The sequence below is a fragment of the Ornithorhynchus anatinus genome, chromosome 4, assembly GCF_004115215.2.
Source record: "Ornithorhynchus anatinus isolate Pmale09 chromosome 4, mOrnAna1.pri.v4, whole genome shotgun sequence".
NCBI lineage: Eukaryota > Metazoa > Chordata > Mammalia > Monotremata > Ornithorhynchidae > Ornithorhynchus > Ornithorhynchus anatinus.
This window is the reverse complement of record NC_041731.1, coordinates 98,119,799-98,133,482: the sequence shown is the minus strand read 5'-3', so window position 1 is coordinate 98,133,482 and position 13,684 is coordinate 98,119,799. Positions and strand designations below refer to the sequence as shown.

The 13,684-nt window shown below is 42.9% G+C and overlaps 2 non-coding genes across 2 annotated transcripts; one reads left to right on the top strand and one right to left on the bottom strand.

Moving 5' to 3' along the window:
• The first annotated feature begins 48 nt into the window (after positions 1-48).
• On the top strand, positions 49-186 carry LOC114811865. The gene has a single exon (XR_003759561.1). It is a non-coding gene; the product is annotated as a small nucleolar RNA SNORA7 (small nucleolar RNA).
• A 1,772-nt stretch (positions 187-1,958) lies between these two features.
• On the bottom strand, positions 1,959-2,096 carry LOC114811884. The gene has a single exon (XR_003759580.1). It is a non-coding gene; the product is annotated as a small nucleolar RNA SNORA7 (small nucleolar RNA).
• Between the last annotated feature and the right edge of the window lie 11,588 nt (positions 2,097-13,684).

Genomic DNA, 13,684 nt, shown 5'->3' with positions numbered 1-13,684 from the left:
ATGTTTTTGCTTTGCCAAAGCAGAAAACTACTTGGGTATTTTATGAGTTCCCTCTCAGGGTCGCACCCAGAGAATTTCCAGTACTCTACCAGTCTTGGCTATGGGAGGGAGAGTCAAGTAGAGGCCTAACCATTCCATTCCTAGCTTGGGCAGTGGCTAGCGAGTGGAAGGTAATCTGCTACAAGTCAAAACTCACCATGGGCAGCAGCGGCAGGGGAGAGAGTAGAGGGCGGAGACTCCAGTTTATAGCGACATGGTAAACCACTCCTGTATTTTTACAAAGAAAACTCTACGGATACACTACCAGAATGATTGCAGATGGAGACTGGGGCGTTCTGAGAGAGATGTGTCCGTGGTGTCGCTAAGAGTTGGAAATGACTCGAAGGCATAAGACAAGAAAGGATTTTATGAGTTCCTGAATGGTGAAATCTCCCATACTAGATCATTAGCTCCTTGAGGGCAGGGATCATAACTATTAATTCTCTTATCCTCTTCTAAGCTCTTAGTCCAGAGTGCTCTGCACACAGTCAACACTCAATAAATACTATTGATTGATTGAAGTTTTAGAGCAAGTTGGAAAAATCCTTCAAAACATTTTGTAGCTTTGAGTTTTGTTCTACCTTTATTAGTGTAACCCTCACTCCCAACCCTCTCATCTATGCATTCGTTCATTCAGTCATGTTCATTGAGCACTTACTGTGCGCAGAGCACTAATAAACACTTGAAAGAGTACAATATAACAATAAACAGACACACATCTTCACACCAAATCTAGTTACATACTTTAAGCTCATGCAGAAGCACCACATCCCTCCTCCCAACCCCTACCCAAGTAGATGAATCAGTTCATCAATCAGTGTACTTATTAAACACTTACTCTGTGCCGAACCCCCTACCAAGCCCTTGGGAGAGTACAGTGCAACAGAGTAGATAGACATGAACCTGAAGAGACTGAATAGCTAGGGCTAAGTTCTGGCTCAAGCCTGGATCACTATTTGATTTTTAAATGGTACTTGTTAAGCATTTATTCTATTCCGGGTAATGTACTAAGTGGTGGGATAGATACAAGATAATTAGGTTATACATATTCTCTGTCCCACTTGGGGCTCACAGTCTAAGTAGGGTTGGGGGAGTAGGATTTAATCCCCATTTTATAGATTAAGTAACTGGGGCACAGAATCATTAAGAGACTTATCCAAGGTCACACAGCAGGCAAGTGGTGGATCCAAGATTAGAAACCATGTCCTCTGACTCCCAGACCCATGCTCTTTCCATTAGGCCACACTGCTTCTCATGCTGTTTAGCGAGAGAGACATATTTGTGAGTTCAAGTCTCATTCTTTCTCACTAGCCACACATGATCTGATTTCTGGTCAGAGTGAAGTCATGAATGTGTTACCAATAATAATAATAATTTGGTATTAGGTTAGCACTTACTTTGTGGTAAAACACTATGCTAATTGCTGGGCTGTCCTGTTTTATGCCAATGAGTCGTCTCCAACCCATAGCGACGCCATGGACACATCTGCCCCAGAATGCCCTACCTCCTTCTGCAATCATTCCGATAGTAGATCCATAAAGTTTTCTTGGGAAAAATATGGAAATGTTTTACCACTGCCTCCTTCCATGAAGTAAACTTGAATTTCTGCCCTAGACTCTCTCCCATGCTGCTGCTGCCCAGTACAGGCAGCATGGCTCAGTGGAAAGAGCCCGGGCTTGGGAGTCAGAGTTCATGGGTTCGAATCCCGGCTCTGCCACTTGTCAGCTGTGTAACTGTGGGCAAGTCACTTAACTTCTCTGTGCCTCAGTTCCCTCATCTGTAAAATGGGGATCAACTGTGAGTCTCATGTGGGACAACCTGATTACCCTGTATCTACCCCAGCGCTTAGAACAGTGCTCTGCACATAGTAAGCGCTTCACAAATACCAACATTATTATTACTATTACAGGGGAATTTTGACTTGTAACAGATTGCCTTTTATTCTCTAGCCACTGCCCAAGCTAGGAATGGAATGAATATGCTTCTGCTTGACTCTCCCTCTCGTAGTCAAGACTGGTAGAGGACTGGAAACTCTCCAGATGTGAATCTGAGAGGGGCAGTTGCTGGCCTAGATACAATATAATCAGATCAGACACTGTCCCTGTCTCAAAGGGGATCACAATCTAAGGTAGAAGGAGACAGATATTTAATGTCCATTTTTTAGATGGGGAAACAGATGCAGAGAAGTCGATTTTGCCGGGTCACAGCAGGTGAGTCGCAGAGCTGGGATTAAAACCTGAATCAATCACTGGTATTTATTGAGGATTTACTATGTGCAGAGCACCATACTCTGGGAGAGTGCACTACAACTTGGGTGAGAACAATACAAGAGAGTTGTAGACACACTCACTGCTCACCAGAAACTTAGGTACTATAAGGGGAGATAGAAATTAACCCAAATAAGGAAATTACTAATAAGTATATAAGTGCTGGGGGGCTGAGGGGAAAGTAAATATCAAGTGCTTAAAGGGTACTGATCCAAATGCATAAGTGATGCAGAAGGGAGAGGAAGGAGGGAAAAGAAGGCGTAATCAAGAAAGGCTTCTTGAAGGAGATAAGATTTTAATAAGGCTTTGAAGTTGGGGAGACCGGTCGTCTGTTGTATATGGAGAAGGAGGGATTTACAGGCCCGAGGGAGGCGTGGCTAAAGAGTCGGCAGGTGAGATAGATGAGACTGAGGAACAGTGAGAAGATTAGCATTGGAGGATTGAAATGTGAGGGGTAGAATGTAGTGGGAAATCAGTGATGTAAGGTAGGAGGGAGGTGAGCTGAATGAGTGCTTTAAAGTCAGTGGTAAGGAGTTTTTGTTTGATGTGCTGGCAGATGGGCAAACACTGGAAGGGTCTTGAGGAGTAGGGAGATATTGGACTGAATGCTTTTTTCAGAAAACTGATCTGGACTGCCAAGTGAAGTAAGGGATGGAGTGGGGAGATACAGGAAGTAGGGAGAACAGGGAAGAGGCTGATGTAGTAGTCAAGGCAGGATATGATAAGTGCTTGGATCAACATAGTAGTTTAGATGGAGAGGAAAGGGTGGGTTTTAGCAATGTTGTCAAGGAAGAACTGGCCTGATTTGGTGACAGATTAAATACACTGGTTGAATGAGAGAGATGAGTTGATAGTAATGCCGAGGTTATCAGTTTATGAGATAGGGAGGATAATTGTGTTTTCCACCACTACGACTTCTGGTATTTGTTGAGTGCCTACTATGTGCCAGGTCCTGTACTAAGTACTGGGGTGGATACAAGCAAATCGAATTGGGCACAGACCCTGTCCCCTGTGGGGCTCACACTCTCAATCCCTATTTGATAGATGAGGTAACTGAGGCACAGAGAAGTGAAGTGACTTGCCCAAGGTCACACAGCAGATGAGTGGCAGAGTCAGGATTAGTGGCAGGGCTGGGATTAGAACTCAGTTTATGCTCCCTCAGGGCTGGGTCCTCCAGATTTAAATTTGGGGTCCCAACCCAATCCCACTCTTCCCTGACTCTGGCCAAGCTGAGCCCAAACCATGGTGTCTGAATCTGGCTCGGGGCTGGATGGAGGCCTAGGACTCACTGTGGAGATATATTAACCATGGCAGTTTCAATAATAATAATTGGGGTATTTCTTAAATGCTTACTATGTTTCAAGCACTGTGCTAAGCACCGGTGTAGATAGAAGATAATAGTACCGCCTTCCCCACCGTGCCACCTTGGGACTGGACATTTTAGAAGAAGGAGGGAGGAGGAAATGAGTAAAGACGGAGACAGCCTCAGTCCGTGCTGAACCCTGCTGATTCTGCTTGGACCGGGCTTGACCCAGCCCACATTGTCAGATTCTGCAAGCTCCACAGACTGGCTGGTGCTTAGACAGAGCACAGGCCTCTGACTTGGTTCCAAACACACTCAGTCAGTCCATCGTATTTATTGAGCGTTTACTGTGTGCAGAACACTCTACTAAGCGCTTGGGAGAGTACAATAGAACAATAAACAGACATTCCCCGCCCACAGTGAGTTTACAGTCTGGAGACGAGCTTATACTTGTGGCATAGTGTATAGAGCCTGGGCCTGGGACTCAGAAAGACTGGGTTTTAATTCCAATTCTGCCACTTGTCTGCTGTGTGACCTTGGGCAAATCACTTCACTTCTCTGGACCTTAGCTACCTCATCTGCAAAATGGGGATTACGACCGTAAACCCTATATGGGACAGGGACTCTGTCTAACCTGATTTGCTTGTATCCACCCCAGTGCTTAGTACGGTGCCAAGTGCATAGTAAGCACTTAATAACACTATTATTATTATCATGATTATCTTTAGTGTGCTTTTAACAATCCATGGACACTAGGTTTTATGATCCAAGAGGTCAGGGATCATGTCTACCAACTCTATCATGTCCCAAGTATTTAGTACAGTGTCCTGCACACGGTAAGCACTGAATAAATACCACTGATTGATTGAGGGAAGGGTTAAAGAGGAAGAATGATCATTATTCATTCATTCAATAGTATTTATTGAGCGCTTACTATGTGCAGAGAACTGTATTATGTGAACTGCCTCTAAATTTAGACAACAGGTTATTTTAAAAAATATTAATATGACATATTGAGAGAATGGTTATATGTAAACAGGTTTTAACCATTGAGAATTAACTGTGAAACTTCATTCGAGGAACTTCATTTGAGCAACAACAAATAGCAACATTCAGTGCTGCAGTGCCTGTAAGCTCATTATGGGCAGGGAACACGTCTGCTAATTCTGTTATATTGTACTCTCCCAAGAGCTTAGTAAGTGCTCTGCACATAGTAAGCACTCAGTAAATACTATTGATTTACTGATTGACTTTTGATCTGGCACTGCTGTACATAAGTCAACCAGAAATAGTCTCTTGAATGAAGTAGTCGACTAAATGAATTGATCCTTTCCTCTTCATCCAAAGTGCTACCATGTTAATCCAATCACTTATCCTATCTCACCTTGACTACTGAATCAGCCTCTTGGCTGACTTCCCTGCTTCCTGTCTCTTCCCACTCCAGTCCGTACTTCACTCCACTGCCCTGATCATTTTTCTACAAAAACATCCAGGCTATTGTTTCCCACTCCTCAAGAACCTCCAGTGGTTGCCCATCTACCTCTGCATCAAAAAGAAGCTACTTGCTGTACCTTGTTTGTATCTTGTTTATCTCACTGCCAACCTCTCGCCCACGTTCTGTCTCTGGCCGGGAATGCCCTCCTTTTTTCGCATCCAACAGATAATTACTCTCTCCACCTTCAAAGCCTATTAAAGGCATATCTCCTCCAAGAGGCCTTCCCTGACTAAGCCCTCATTTCCTATTTTTCCTTCTCTGTCACCTTCACTTGCTCTCTTTATTCACCACCCCCACCCCCATCACTTACATACATACCCGTAATTTATTTATATTGATGTCTGTACTCCCTTCTAAACTGCAAGCTCATTATAGGCAAAGAATGTGCCTCTTATATTGTTATGTTGTGCCTCTCAAGCATTTAGTACAGTGCCCTGCACACAGTAAGTGTTCAGTAAATATGTTGCTTGATTGATTAAAGTAGGAAGGAAGGATTTTAAAATTACAAGTAACAATGAAATAGTCAAAATGTGGCTGTGGAAATATAAAGCCAAATGTTATGTGTGGTTGGATTTTTCCATTCAGTGGGGGATTTATGGCCAGACCTGACCCAGTTGAAACTGAGCTTTTTGGATGAGTATGTAGTATAGGACCTAGGAGTCTCCAGTACAATATTTTTTGAAAGATGAAGTTTTATTCATGTGAAATTGTTTGGAATGAATTGAAAGCTTGGGTAGCAGAGTGGATTATTTTCCTGACCTTTTCACTGATGCTCTAAATTAGAATTATGGAGAATTTCCAACAGTATGTGTCTCATAACCAACCTCCCCTTCTTATTTACCTGTAGTTACAAGAAGCCCATATTCTAATATATTTTATAGGCCGAGCGAATTGTTCTTGCTGCCTTCCGAGAGTTCTTGTTATCCCAAATATATTGGGTGATATTCAAAATCTCTCCAACTGACTGATTTCTGAAATAAACATAGGATTGATATTTATGGAGCATGGAGCTGTAGTTTCATTTCAGTTAATTTTGTGTGTGTGTTTGAGACTGTGTTTCTGGTTTAGATGACACGACCATGTTAAGGAGAACCAAGACAGTTCTAATTCTGATTAAATTAGGAGAAAAACTAAATACAGTACCATGGTGGAGACATAAAGAGCAAGATGCTCAAAGGTATTTATTCATTCAGTAGTGTTTATTGAGCGCTTACTATGTGCAGAACACTGTACTAGGCTCTTGGAATGTACAATTTGGCAAGAGATAGAGACAATCCCTGCCCAGTGACGGGCTCACAGTCTAATTGGGGGAGACAGACGGACAAAAATGAGACAACATAATCACGATAAATAGAATCAAGGGGATGCACACCTCAGTAACAAAATAAATAGGGTAATAATAGTTCACCTACACCTACACCTACACAATGTTTTTCTCAACCTCACTGAATGAATTTATTGTTCTTGTCTGTCCGTCTCCCCTGATTAGACTGTAAACCCGTCAAAGGGCAGGGACTGTCTCTTTCTGTTACCGATTTGTACATTCCAAGCGCTTAGTACAGTGCTCTGCACATAGTAAGCGCTCAATAAATACTATTGAATGAATGAATGAAAGGAAGGAGAGTCCTAGCCTTTAGGATTAGGAAAAAAAATGAGGAAATTGGAATAGCAAAGGATATTATCACTGTTCATTTGTCCTCAAATATTTTAGCTCCTAGTTTATGTTCTCATTTGGTTTAAACTTGATTTTCTTGTTCAAATAAATCTTCTCATCGGCATTTCAAGCTGCTTTATTAAAGATTTTCTCACTAGAGGGCACCATTTGATTAACGGACCAAAAATGGTGTGTGAGCAGAGGAGGGAAAATCCATGCAGATGACTTTAACAATTTTAACAGCCTTATATGGGTTTCTAATTCTATTTGTTGGATTTGGACACATTTTGGTCTGATAAGCTTCTATGAGGGAATTTTAAGGATTTACTCCGCTAATAAATATGAATTGTTTCTAGAAGGCTATTACTTTAGGTCCGTGGAAATCAAATTTACCTTACCACCGCTATTTCCCAGCCTTAGCCTTTTAAATGCACATAAATTAATACTTTCAATTATCTTATATTGTAACAGAATAAAACATGAACGAGTTGGCTGGCATATTAACTCTTCTTTCCCCCCAGTACATCCACTTTCCAATTGGTCCAGTCGGTAATGCCAATGTATCCAGCCAGAGCAACCTAAAACGAAACAAACCAAAAAAAAAATATTACAGAGGAGGCTCTGTGGTTTCTGAGTTGACTACCTGTGGATTCCAATCTTGCTGTGGAAGATGGGCTTCCTTTTTAGCTATTCCCTCTAGACGGCTAGAGTAGCTCAACGTTCTCCCCAGATCCATAAGGAAGATGTCTCACATTCATGAAGGATGTGATTGGGTGGTTCTGAGACTGGAATAACCTGGAGAGTGACATTCTGAAGCCAATTACTCTCTTTCAACTGAAGGAGCATGATCATCATCTTTGCCTTTTTAAGATATAAGAAAAGAAGTTTTCTTGGTCCTGAATTATCTTTCTGAAAGAGTGGATGCAGACTCTTATTTCATTCTAATGATAGTAATTATGGTATTTAAGCACCTACCCTGTATAAAGCACTCTTTGAAGCATTGGGGTAGATACAAGTCTCCCTGTCTCACATGGGCTCACAGTCTATGTAGGAGGGAGACCTTGTTCACCTCAAATTCATTCAGTTGCATTTATTGATTGCTTACTGTGTGCAAAGCACTGTACTAAGTGCTTGAGTTGCATCCTCAAATAATAATAATAATAATGTTGGTATTTGTTAAGCACTTACTATGTGCAGAGCATTGTTCTAAGCTCTGGGGTACATACAGGATAATCAGGTTGTCCCACATGAGGCTCACACTCTTAATCCCCATTTTACAGATGAGAGAACTGAGGCACAGAGAAGTTAAGTGACTTGCCCAAAGTCACACAGCTGCCAAGTGGCAGAGCCTGGATTCAAACCCATGACCTCTGGCTCCCAAGCCTGTGCTCTTTCCACTGAGCCACGCTGCTTCTCCAAGAAAGAGAAAGAGAGAGGCAAAGAGAGAGTAGAGAGGAGAAATGGAGAAAAGAGAGACTAAGAGGAAAGAGGGGCTGAAAGGAGAGAATTTCACCAAACCACTGTTGCTTCCTTCCTTCCCTGCTGTTCAGCCAACACCGATACCAATAACTGAGGCAGTGTGACCTAGCTGAAAGAACATGGAGCCGGAAGCCAGAAGAGCTGGATTCTTTTCCTGGCTCTGCCACTAGTCTGCCGTGTGACTTTGAGCTAGTCAATTAACTTTTCTGTTTCTCACTTTTCTCATCTGTAATATGGGAATTCAATGCCCTTTCCCCCTCCCCAGAGCAAGACTAGGGTGAACAATCAGGCTCTTAGTTCCCCTTCTCAAAATAAGTAGGTGCCAATTTATCTGATCACTCCCTGGCTCCAATACCCTTCATTTGCTCCATTTCTGCCACACTTTGCTCTTAACCACTAACTTTCAGCCAGTGCTGACAAGATCAAAAGGGAAGGTACATCCTTTTGGAAACCGTAAGCTCAGGAAAAAGGGCTTCATTTGCTACAAGGACACAAAGGCCTAATGGGGTTGTGTCCTAAGGGTCACGTGGTGACACTGAATTCTTGGCTCTGTGATGGCCATGTAATGAACTGCTCCTTCGGCAGTACCATAGCTCCTTGCCTCCTGAGATAATAAAAAAGAGATGCAGAACAGTCATTGATGGTGTAATGCCAATAATTGTCAACAGATGTGAGTCCTTGTAATGAAGCATGTGTTCCTAATTTGGCACTGTTTACTACCAAGAGGATCTTGTTGCAAATAAGGTGTCGTTTGCTACATTCACTCTGCTTTCTTTCTAAATCTATCTTGGGTTTCTATCCGTGCCCTGTTTGGAACTGGCAGAGCACCTCAAAGTGGGCACCTTGCCACCTCAGCAGATGGGCATGAGTCTAGGCACGCCAGGAAGCCATTAAGTTCATCAGTTTGAGCATTAGGGGCAATGTTTCTCTCTGCAAATGTGAGAGGCAGAGTGTTTCAGAGGGTAGGGCCAGAGGGTCTTGTGATTTAGGAGGATCTATTTTTAAGTTCTCTACATGGCTGTTGCTGCTAGTTTGGTGTCATTTGGTGTCCAGTCCAACCAGTGAATGCTCCTAGAGGCCAGGCTAATTCTCTTCCCCTCTTCAAAACCCTACTTAAAACTCAACTCCTCCAAGACACCTTCCCAGACTGAGCTCCCCTTCTCCCTCTACTCCCTCTACCGCACCCCCTCACCTCTCCGCAGCTTAATCCTCTTTTCCCCCCATCTCCCTCTGCTCCTCCCCTCCCTCTTCCCATCCCCTCAGCACTGTACTTGTCGGTTCAACTGTATATATTTACAATACCCTATTTATTTTGTTAATGAAATGTACATCACCTCGATTCTATTTAGTCGCCATTGTTTTTACCAGATGTTCTTCCCCTCGACTCTATTTATTGCCATCGTTCTAGTCTGTCCGTCTCCCCCGATTAGACCGTAAGCCCGTCAAACGGCAGGGACCGTCTCTATCTGTTGCCGACTTGTTCATTCCAAGTGCTTAGTACAATGCTCTGCACTGTAAGCGCTCAATAAATACTATTGAATGAATGAATGGAGGGCAAGATGTGGAGAAAAGCATTGTCGACTGAATCTGAATATTCCAATCTTTCTGCCTGGAAACCTGGACTGAAAAGATTGAGGCCTGAGTGAGGCTGCTCAGCCCTGACCTCCCACCCACATCTTGCCTCTGGCCTGGAATGTCCTCGTTCTTCATTTCCGGCATACAGTTACTCTCCCCTGCTTCAAAGCCTTGTAGAAGGCAGAATTCCTCCAAATATGCCTTCCCTGACTTTAACCCCCTTTTCCTTTTCTTCCACTTCCTTCTGCGTAGCCCTGACTTGCTCCCTTAATTCATCCCCCTGCTCAGCCTTACAGTACTTATTATATACATATCTGTAATTTATTTAATGCCTGTTTCCCCCTCTAGACTGTAAACTCGTGGGCAGGGAATGTGTCTGTTATATTGTATCCTCCCCAGTGCTTAGTACAGTGCTTTGCACACAGTAAGCACTCAATAAATATAATTGACTGTTTGGAAACGTAAAGGCATGTTAGACCCTTGGGTGAATTTATGCTGGAACAGAATAAGTCTGCAAAAGTAGAAGGTCCTAGTTTTCTTAACAGAGAAACATTTACCATATTTACTTGCATAATTGCCCCACTTAAAACCAGTGCTGGGGCTGTTATTTGGGTTATCAAAGAATTAAGATTAAAATTGTCTCTTCTCTTGTACTCTTTCAAGCATTATTTTCAATAGGGTCTCAATGATTTAACTCTGCATCCCCCACAACTGAATTTTCTCATTCTACCCTTTCCTGCACTCCTCTGGTGTGCTTGACTACCACTGCTTAAATTATGAGATGCCAAAAGAAATGTTTTTATTTCCTTTTCAAAAATGCCACTGAGGCAGTTATGTGGAGGAGTCAGTTCTGTGAGTGAAAGAGTTTTTGCTTTTTTATAGACTAGTCTTTATTTTGCTTTGGCAGATTTTCATGATACTTATTCACCAAATCTGATTGGTGAAAAAGAAATATTGGTCATGATTAAAGCAGAAAGGTCCAGTGGGAAGACACTACAAATTGGCAAAGGTGTACTCCTTTGAAAAAATGAGATTTCTTTTGATAGAGTAGTTCAGTTCCTTCTTCCCCAGTTGGGTTTTATTCAGACTGATAGGGATCAATGAGATCTCTGTGAAGAGTAGGTGGGGGAGGAAGGACGATTTGGAGGGGGAGATGGGAAAGTAGCGAGGGGTTTAGGTGCCACAAAAAGTCACAGCTCTGAATTCTCCACTCATTTATCACAAGAAAATTGGCATATTCTTGCTCCTGAGACACGCTGAAATTCCTTGCCCATTTCAAGCAATTAGGGTGTACAAAAATGGGTTCTGTGTTAGGAATGTTGTCTGCGATGCTGCACTAATTAGGGCTCTCTTTTTCTCTCTGCATGTCTAACATCCATTAATATTAACGTTTATGCATCCATGGGAAAATCATTCCAATAATTCTCAAACCTGATGGATCACTTCCATAAGGTGATTCATACTCAGGGAAGCAGCGTGGCTCAGTGGAAAAGAGCCTGGGCTTCGGAGTCAGAGGTCATGAGTTCGACTCCCCGCTCTGCCACTTGTCAGCTGTGTGACTGTGGGCAAGTCACTTAACTTCTCTGTGCCTCAGTTACCTCATCTGGAAAATGGGGATTAACTGTGAGCCTCACGTGGGACAACCTGATTAACCTGTATCTACCCCAGCGCTTAGAACAGTGCTCTGCACATAGTAAGTGCTTAACAAATACCGACATTATTATGTCTGTGTCACCAAAACACACTTACTGCTCTGAATGTTACTACTACTTGAAGTTTTAGGGTCAGGTTTTCAGTCATCTTTTCTCTTCATCTATATTTTCAAGGAATGCTTCAGTAAAGGTTGCTATCCAGCACTTTCCTAATGGGAAAGTTCCAGAAACCAGCGTGACTGATGGCTTCGACCATCAAAGGAAACACCATCCACCTCCCAGTGAGTGAGAGTTTTCGAGCAGTGCTATCGGGCAATAGGATCAGGGGATGACAGAGTCCAGCTGTATGCTTTCTGCTCCAGACTGTAAGCTCATCGTGGGCAGGGAATGTATCTGTTACACTGTACTCTATGAGTGCTTAGTACAATGCTCTGCACACAATAAGCCCCCAATAAATATGACTAAGTTTTTATGCGGGAATCAGAGAAGCGTTACTTGACCTGGAGCAAATCTATGAAGAGTTCTGTATTTTTACATCTTCTCCAAGAGGCCTTCCCTGACTAACCCTAATTTTCTCTTCTCCCACTCCCTTCGGTGTTGCTCTTGCACTTGGATTTTCTCTCTTTATTCACCCCTTCCTCAGCCCCACAGCATTTATGTACATATCTGCAATTTATTTAATTATATTCATATCTGCCTCCCCCTCTAGATTGTAAGCTTGTCTTGGGCAAGGAATGTGTCTACCAACTCCATTCTATTGTTGTACAGTACTCTCTCAAGTGCTTAGTATCACGGTCTGCTCACAGTAAGCACTCAAAAAATATGACTGATTAATTGATTGACTGGAGCATGGAAGGCAATCAGAGTAGCAAACTGTTCTCCTTCTAGGCCTCCTTGTGTAGTGAATAGAACACGGGCCTGGGAGTCAGAAGGCTATGGTTTCTAATCCCAGCTCTGCCACGTCTCTCCTGTGTGACCTTGGATAAGTCACTTCACTTCTCTGGGCCTCAGTTATTTAGTCTGTAAAATAGGGATTGAGACTGTGAGCCCCTTGGGGGACAGGGACCGTATCCAGTACGATTTCCTTGTATCTACCTCAGCACTTAAAGTGCCTGGCACGTAGTAAGTGCTTAACTAATAGCATGATTACCATAATCCAATCAGTCAATCAATTAATCAGTTAATCAACTGAGAAGTTTCTTTGTGCAGAACACTGTACTAAGTGCTTGGGAAAATACAGTACAGTGAGTAGATACAATTCCTGCCCTCAAGGAGCCTAGTACAGAAGACAGACTACACCCCAGCTAGAAATTTGAACTGAAGTCTAGCCTTGTTTCAACTGATCACTGAGTTCTTTCAGTCTGTGACTAACAAGCTCCTGCAGGAATTTTACTCCCAATTATGTGACTTTCAGTAGCCCCCTGAATTTCTAGTCCTGTTCAGCACTGACATTTAGTTACATAGAACTTTTTACTAACAAATGCCTTCCATTCCCCTAATAAGCTGAATAACAAAGCTTTCACAGGCTAAAGAGTCAAGTTCTCACACCCTACCTCAATTCTTCATGGTACGGGATTGGGCTAATTTCAAAAAAATGAAGTGTTTTGTCATTTTGGTTGAGAGGAATAGGGAAGCAGCTTGGCCTAGTGGATAAAGCACGGGCCGGGGAATCAGAAGGATCTGGGTTCTAATTCTGACCATCACTTGTCTGCTATGTCAGCTTGGGTTAACTTCTCTGCACTTTAGTTACTTCATCTGCAAAATGGGGATTAAGACCATGAGCCCCGTGCAAGACAGGGACTGTGTCCAACCTGACAACCTTGTATCTACCCCAGTGATTAGTACAGTGCCTGGAACATAGTAAGTGCTTAACAAATACTATAAAAATACCAGAAGAGGGTAAGAATTGCCATTCTAGCCCAGAGCAGTGCTCCATCCAGCCCAATATTCTCGGCATCATGCTTGGATCAATGATTCAATTGTACTGAACTAAGCTCTTGTCTTATGACCTCGAGTTGTTTCCAACCCATAGTGACACCACAGGCACATCTCTACCAAAATGCCCCGCTCTCCATCTGCAGTCTTTCTGGTAGTGGATCCATAGAGTTTTCTTAATAAAAATACGGAAGCGGTTTACCACGACCACCTTCCACACAGTAAACCTGATTCTCCGCCCTCGACTCTCTCCCACGTTGCTGCTGTCAGCCTGGGTGAGTTTTG